General features: G+C 47.0%; 1 long non-coding RNA gene across 1 annotated transcript; it reads right to left on the bottom strand.

The window, feature by feature from the left end:
- Positions 1-6,094: 6,094 nt before the first annotated feature.
- On the bottom strand, positions 6,095-8,706 carry LOC125962756 (uncharacterized). Its single transcript, XR_007474462.1, has 2 exons — positions 8,348-8,706; positions 6,095-6,199 (listed from the first exon to the last, which is right to left on the bottom strand). It is a non-coding gene; the product is annotated as an uncharacterized LOC125962756 (long non-coding RNA).

Below are 8,706 nucleotides of genomic sequence, written 5' to 3'. Positions count from 1 at the left end.
ACTTAAAACCCAACAGCGCACTCAGTTTGGACCTGGAGCCACTTCCGGAGCTGGGAAATTTCCCTTGTGCTGATATCCCATAGAAGGCTTCAGTGCAAATGGCCAACCAGATAGGTTTCTATGGATGCACAATCCATTCTCAACTTCATATTTGTGTAAGGCCAGCAGGTCCGGGGAAGGGCCCAGGGAGCCAGACGGAACCCCCGCCAAAGTGGCTGATGCAACCAACACCTGACATTGCCACACCACTCGGCCCCCGTCTTCCCGCTCCCCGAGGGGCGGAACCAACGGCTCTGAGGCTGAGGCAACCGACACCTGACATTGCCACAACACCCGAGAGATTACCAAAAAAGGGCTGCTTCACACAGCAAGCACCTCCCCTGCGTCCGCCCCTATAAATTTTGTTCATGCCCGCACCCGGGCGCGACTTCTCTGGCCCCTTTCTCTCGGACCAGTGAACCTCGCCCGGGAGCGTTCCCAAATAAAGCTTGTTTAAGCTCTCCTCCGTCTTTGGTGCCGTGCCTTACAATTTGCTTAACTGGAAAGACCATAACCCTGCTTACCGAGAGGACCCCCTCTGCATGACTGAACTTTTTATATCTGTCTTTGCCACTCAACATGCCACTCAGGCGGACATTCACACTCTTAAGAATAGGATGCTTACTGGGGATGAAAGGAGGATGGTTGTTGACAAGGCTAGAGAGGAAGCACACCAGCTCCATCTAGCGGATCCAGGTGAAACTCCAGAAGCAAATCTGGCATTCCTATTGCTGAGCCTAATTGGGACCTAAAAATGGACGCATGCCACACCTAGAGCATTATATCAATAGAAAGTGTAGCGGGTCTTCAAAAGGGGGTACCTAGGCAAAAGAGCTTAAACAAAATTCAGGAGATAGAACAAAAACCCAGTGAGAATCCATCAGAGTTTATAGAATTTATCAAGCTCATAGATGCTACAGGGATGCAGATCCTGAGGCCCGAGAATAAAAGGATGGCAAATATGACCTTCATCGGGCAAAGCTCCCCAGAGGTAAGAAGAAAACTACAAAAGTTAGATGGTGCATTTGGAATGGACCCTTCTCAATTGGTAGGTGTTGCTTTTAACGTGTTCAACAACAGGAGATGACGACAGAAGAAAGAAGATGCAAAACAGAACACCACTTTTCTGGCAGCAGCATTGGATTCCCAGAAGGTGAGTAACCCAAAGAGAGGTAAGCCACCACTGGGGAAAGAACGATGGGCTTACTGTTAAGGAGGAAGGGCACTGGAAAAAAGATTGCCCTAGGCTGAAACATAGGAACAAAAACGATAAAAGGAAGCAGGGAGGCTCTCTTGCATGGTAGAAAGAGAGGAAAGCTCATGGTAAGTGAAGAGGCCCGGGGGCTCCCTTGGACTTGAGGCATCAAATTCCAATCTCCCCACAGGAGTCCCGGGCAACTTTGACAGTGCGGAACAAGTTGATTGACTTTCTAATAGACATGGGTGCAACATATTCTGTGGTAAACACCAAGGTGGCACAGAAAACATCTCAATCCATCCTGGTCATGCGAGTCTCTGGAGAAGTACAAAATCGTTCATTCTTACAACCTCTAGAATGTCAACTAGGGGACCTCACCCTGAAACACATTTTCTTATATATGCCAGAGTGTCCAATCCCTCCTTTGGGACAGGACCTCCTTTGTAAATTAAAAGCTCAAGTAACATTTTTGACAGAATAGCTTGACATCAGGGACCCACCAGAGCACGCTTTGAGCCTACAGATGGGGCTCATGGAAACCCCAGAAAAGGAGACAGAGCTCTTTTCCCCCCTGAAGTCTACGAAAAGGTAAGGCCAGAAGTGTAGGCTGACAGCACCCCAGGGAAAGCCAAAAATGCATGGCCAATATGAATCCCATTAAAAAGGAATGCTGGGACACCTAATCTAAAACAATATCCTCTGAGTCAAGAGGCCCAAAAGGGAATTCAGCCAATTCTCGAAAAGTTTTTGAAAACAGGACTGATTAAACCTTACAAGTCCCTGAACAACCCCCCTATTCTCCCGGTCAAAGCCAAACTCGGCAGAGTATTGCTTTGTCCAAGACTTGAGGCCTATTAATGAAATAGTCAAAGATTTGCACCCTGTGGTACCTAATCCGTACACTGCTCACAACAATTGCTGGAGAATACAGCTGGTTCTTGGTTTGGGACTTGAAACATGCTTTTTTCTGCATTCCTATCGCAGAAGAATCACAGCAGCTATTTGCTTTTACGTGGCAGGACCCAGAAACACAGGTAGTCCAACAGTATTGTTGGATTGTCCTGCCTCAAGGATTTAAGAATTCCCCTACGGTAAGCTGCTCTTTGCAGGAAACCGCCCTCAGCAGGAAGCCCCTTTCCTTGTCACTTTAGCAAGGCTATATTGTAACTAACTTTTAAACCAAGCAGCCCCATGCTCTACTCATATCTGACCCAAGCACACCTTTCAAATCTTTTAATCAAACAATACCTTACCTAACTTTTCGGTTCTTTCCATAGATCAAAGCAGTAAAAATGAAGAATAAGTAATTAACAGATGACCAGATCTCTTCCCTAGCTTCCCTTTCAGTAAACTCTGGAACAAACTGTGTGAGCAAACTCTGTGAACAAGATAATGTCTAGAGGAAGATCAGAAGTCGACAAGCCTGCACACAGTGGGCGGTGGCGCTAACTCTGACCCCCATCTCAATGATTAACTGAGATTCCTTCTCTGTTTCCCTTTCAAAACTTTGATTTCTGAGCAAAATCTTTGGAGGTGGTTTTGGGCTGAGGCCACCATCTTCCCAGATTGCTGGTGTTCTGATTAAAGGCACCTTTTCTTTCTACCGACATTTGTGAGTATTGATTTTGTAAGCGGCAAGCTGCAGGACCTGATTCATTCAGTAACACTACTTCGTTTGGGGAAATGTTGGCTAGGGACCTCAGAAACTTAATATTGGATGAATGAGTCTAACTCCAATATGTGGACAATTTGCTCATAGCAAGTCCTACATATGATAAATGTCTATAAGATACCATCAGAACCCTGAACGATTTGGCCAGTTGTGGATATAAGGTCTCCCAGAAAGAGGCCCAGATATGTAAGCAAGTCACCTATCTGGGCTCTTTCCTCTCCCAAGGACAGCGGGATCTTTTGCCTGATAGAAAACAGGCAATTGCAGGCTTGGGAATACCCAAGACCCACAGGCAACTGAGAGGGTTCCTGGGAATGGCAGGGTTCTGTCAGATTTGGATCTCATAGGAAAACCCCTCTATGAGGCTTTAAAGGGACATGATCTTGAGACCCTTACTTGGACTAAAGAGTGCCAAACAGCCTTTGAAACAATAAAAACAAACTTAGTCTCAGCCCCGACTTTGGGATTACCAGACTGAAAGAAACCTTTCAAATTGTATGTCCATGAAAGACAAGGCATAAGTCTTGGGGTGTTAATTCAAGCTCTGGGGAATATCCCCTCACCCACTGCCTACTTCTCAAAACAACTAGAAGAGACTGTTAAGGGACGGCCACCTTGCCTTCGAGTTGTAGCCACTACATGTGACAGACTTCAGGAAGCTGAGAAGTTTACTCTGGGGCAACCCACCACTGTGGATGTCCCTCGCCACGTCCTTTCTTTACTGGAACAAAAAGGGGGCTATTGGCTGAGTTCTGGGAGAATGGGAAAGTACCAAGCCATTCTCTTAGACAATTCCAACGTAAGACTTCAGGTCACTTCAGCCCTAAATCCAGCCACATTGCTCCCAATTGATGCTGCACAATTCCCAGAGCACAACTGCCTACACTTCATTGAGCTAGTGTACTCTAGCAGACCAGACTTAACGGACCAACCCTCAGCTGAGCCAGATATGGAACTGTTCACCGATGGAAGCAGCTGCATGGACCAAGGTAGCCAACACACTGGGTATGTGGTGGTAAACCTTAAAAAGATTGTTGAAGCAAAAGCCCTGCCCTGCAGGGAGCTCAGCTCAGAAGGCGGAAATCATTGCACTGACAAGAGCCCTACTCCCACTGAAGGCAAGGGAGTAAATATATACACAGACTCTTTGCTATGTGTTCTCCGTGGTGCATGCTCACGGGGCAATCTGGAAGGAAAAGGGGTTCCTCACTTCGAACAATAAAGACATAAAACGTTCTTCTGAAATCCTGTCACTATTGATAGAGACAGAGTAAAGGGACAAAGTAGGTAATTAAATAGTTAATCCCACTAGGGTATTGTAGGTAAAGAAAAAGGGGTGGGAGACCCCTGTAAGTTAATGATCACTCAAGAAAGCAGGTTTGCTTAACCGCAAAACCAAGCAGTCTTGCTTAGCAATAAAACCATGGAACAGAAGCATGAGAAATGCCCCAAAACAATAAAACAATGGTGTCATGAGAGCCATATCCTGCCCAGTGAGCTCAGTAAGTTAATGACCCCTAGGACATGCTCTCTGCACACATAAAAAACAATAATTTATGGAAAGGTGACATTTCAAAGTGAAAGACCCTCATTGTACCGAGAGCTGAAATCATTTTTCCATAGTGCCATGACACTCCTGGCTTGACCATGTAGGGACAAGAAAACTCCCCTGCCCAACCTGGAGGATGACCTGATGATGGAACTGTGACATCTACTCAAGAATGAGGAAGAAGGTGGTCTTCTCCCCCTCCCCACTTTTCCTCTGATTATAAAACTGTAGCCCACTGAGTTCTCAGGGTGCAGCACCCTCTCACCCACCCACTTGTAAGCCTCACAAGTGTCCTATTCCAATAAATCACTTCTTATCTATCACTTTGCCTCTCGCTTAATTCTTTCTGTGCTGAGACATAAAGAACCGGAGCTCCCTGGAGCCCCCCGAAATGCCACCTAGTGGTTTCACTGTTAGAAGCAGTCCATAAGCCCTCCCAATTGGCCATAATGCACTGCCCAGGCCACCAAAAGGGTGAAACTCATATAATAGAGGGCAACTGGTTAGCTGACCAAAGCTGCAAAGAAGGGAGCAAAGAAGGCAACCATCAAGCCATGATAGGATCACTTCTCCCACAGACTGACTTGTCAAAACACCAGGCAGTGTATTCAGAAAAGGACAAGGAGAGGGCCGAAGAGTGGGGTTTCACTCTTGACCACACATCACCTGGCTGGAAATGTAGTGCACAAGGAATTGTTTTGATTCCTGAGATACTCCTGGACACTGTGCTGTAGCACATTCATAATCGTACCCATCACGGGAGAGATGCCACCTTACGATGGATTCAAAGTATATAATGGGGCCTAACCTACAAAAAACCATCCAGTGAGTCACTCAGAATTGCATGATTTGGGCTAAAAATAATTCAAAGGCTTCTGTTAGGCCTCCCCAGATGGGGACCCAACACAGAGGAACCTGCCCCACTGAGGACTGGCAAATAAAGTTGACTCAAATGCCTTGAGCTGTAGGAAATTTCAGATATCTGCTAGAGTTTGTGGACACTTTTTCAGGATGGGCGGAAGCATAACCCACCAGGACAGGAAAATTCTCTGAAGTGGTTCCAGCCCTCCTTAAGGAAACTATCCCCGGGTTTGGACTGCCTAACACCCGTCAAAGTGATAACAGGCTTGCTTTTGCCTCTAGCATAATCCAACAAATGACGTCTAAAGCACTACAAATTAATGGGCAGTTACATTCATCCTAGGACCACAATCAACAGGGAAAAAAATGAGAAAATGAATCATATATTAAAAAGAAGCACTGCTAAAATAGGTCAAGAGAATAATTTAACTGGGGATAAGGCTCTGCCAGCTGCCCTGCTATGGATCAGAGTGGCTCCCAGAAGCAGGCTTAAATTAAGCCCCTGTGAAATATTTTATGGTAGGTCCAGGTGTCTACCTGGACCAGGGAATCTGTAAACGGTCTGAAAGATCTAGCTGTTGCTAATTAGTTAAAATTTGGGGCACTATACTGACCTCTCTTCAAGAGTTTGCCTCCAACAGGTCTGCCTATCCAACTGAAGTAGCCTTACATCCTTTCCGACCCAGAGACTGAGTCTTCCTTAAAACCTGGAGAGAACAAGGGCCTGAAGTTCAGCTGACTGCAAGGTGGACAGGACCACATGTGGTATTACTTACCGTGCACTCATCTGTCAAGTTAGCTGAAGAAAAGCCATGGATTTATCACACTCAGATAAAAGCAGCACTACTGTCATCAGAAAATGGCCCAACTCCCGAAAGGCCTAGAGAGCAATGGGTTTGTGAACCCTTAGAAGACTTAAGTTTGCTCTTCAAAAATGATAAGTATTGAGATTGCAATTTCATTGTAACTGGAGAAGGGTGGGTCAACCTACTTGTTTAATCTTGTTCAACTGAACAACACAGCAATCTAGTGTAATTATGACACAGTCAGAAAGTTAAAATTAATAGATATGTATAGAAACTTGAACCAAAACCCCCAAGTCCAATTACAAATTAGACAACAGAAGGACTGAGGGATTTCATCGGGTTCAAATAATTGAGAATTGTCCTATCTACCAAAGATTCTAAGGACTATTCTTAGACTAGAATAGAATATTCTTATCAGCCCAAGGCTGATCAATTCCATTCTACAATCACCCACATCACCCCTATTTAGCAGGAAGTAGCCAGAGGGGTCATTGCCCCTTTTCCCGTAAGATTGTGGAATGGACATTGACAGTGGGGAATTGTAATAGGGAATAACAAATCTGACTCCATATTAGATCTGTTTCTTTTACTTTAACCTTTGATTTCTGTTGCTTTTGTTACAAGTTAATCACTAAAAGGATGTTGCCTATAGCATGAAGCATACATACTTAATGGCCCGTCTCAGGTAACCCTGCCCCCTCTGCCTGAAAGTTAAACTAAAATACCTTCGTTCAGCTCACGGGGAAACATCCTGACCCAAGCTACCTGTGAATGACTGCAGGAAAGAAGAAATTAACATATCCCCTCCTTGAGTCTGGTGAAATCAGAAGATATTTGCAAAACGTATGGGCTTTTTACTTTACCTCCTCACTTGCCTCCTCTCTGTTCTATAAAAGAAACTAGCATCCAGGGCTTCCCTGGTGGTGCAGTGGTTAAGAATCCGTCTGCCAATGCAGGGGACACGGGTTCAAGCCCTGGTCTGGGAAGATCCCACATGCCGCGGAGCAACTAAGCCCATGCGCCACAACTACTGAGCCTGCGCTCTAGAGCCCGTGAGCCTCAACTACTGAAGCCCGCCCGCCTAGAGCCCATGCTCCGCAACAAGAGAAGCCACTGCAATGAGAAGCCCAAGCACCGCAAGGAAGAGTAGCCCCCGCTCGCCACAACTAGAGAAAGCCCGTGCGCAGCAGCAAAGACCCAACTCAGCCAAAAATAAATTAATTTAAAAAAAAGAAACTTGCATCCAGACCCCCTGCAAGACGGTTCTCTAGGACCCTAGTCTGCCATCTTCTCAGACTCCCAGCTTTCCAAATAAAGTTGTTATTCCTTGCCCCAACACCTCCTGTCTTGATTTATTGTTCTGTCATGCGGCGAGCAGAACGAGCTTGGACTCGGTAACAATGAGAGTCAACTTCTCCTAAGATTGCTCAACGTAAATGGGAATCCTGTGGGCAGTGGAGGTCGGGGTTCCAAGTAGGCTGGTCCTCAGGGACTTTGCCTCATTGAGCTCCATTCGGTTGACCAAAGGGGAAAGAGTGGGAAGCCAGAGATCAACTGAGAGCAAAGTGAGAGCGACACAGAGGAAGAGAGAGAAAGGGAGATATTGGAGGAGAGAAAACTGAAGAACGACTAAGACAAAGACCTGGAGAAAAAGACGTAAAAAGAGCTAAAGGGATAAGGAAGGAGGGCACACAGACACACGGAGACATAAACATCGGAAGAGAGACAGAGATGCAGACGCAAAGAGACATCCAGACACAGAGAGAGAAAGAGGCTCAGAGACAAGGAGTCGCGGGCAGAGACATTCAGAGCAAAGAAGGAGAATCCAGAGCAGGACTGTCTACATCTGCGCTCACCCTCACACTAAATTTGTCGGCTAGGACCGCCTGATGCAGCCCAGGAAAAGAATATCGGATCATCCGGACCGCGCACTCCTCTAAGCTAGCTTAGACACCCTCCAGGGGACGGATCCCAGCGGCGGGCATCTTGCCCTACCCTCGTCCAGCCAGTGGTGGCGCTCAGAGGCCGAAGGGGCATTTTCCTCAACCAACGAGGTCTCAGAAGGCTCCCAAAGCCTCGCCCACAAGCACCCTAGTTAGGCCTGGGCTCCTAATCTGCATGGCTCCGCCCACAGAGCCCTATCTTCGGAAGCGAGGTCAGCTCGGCCTTTTGCCGGTCTGGGCAGGCCCTGGTCAGCCTACACATTGCCTTTACAAACTCACCCCTCTGCGCCATGAGCATGTCCACGGCTCGCGCTTGCCTTTTTCCAGAGGCCGCTAAGCCCTTCGCCTGCCTGAATACCCAGACACCCACGAATACTTCCTACATCTGAAAGGCCCGCCTCTCGCCTTAGAATCTGAGTCCCATAGGCTGGCCAGCCTGCGCACGGCACTCCGATTGGAAGCGGCGACTGTCCGTCAATCATTTTCTCTCTGTCAGACTCCACTCCACCCTCACGCCCCTGCCTTTCCTGGTGGATAAAGGAGGGTGAAGTTGCCTCAATTCTGGCGAGCACGTCTATAGACCAGGCACGGGCATCTATCATGACCTAGGCTGCGAACCTCCTCCAGTGAAGAGAGCA

Source organism: Orcinus orca, chromosome 20 (assembly GCF_937001465.1).
Source record: "Orcinus orca chromosome 20, mOrcOrc1.1, whole genome shotgun sequence".
NCBI classification, from domain to species: Eukaryota; Metazoa; Chordata; class Mammalia; order Artiodactyla; family Delphinidae; genus Orcinus; species Orcinus orca.
Note: the sequence above shows the minus strand (reverse complement) of the source record. Positions and strands in the feature narration are given on the sequence as shown.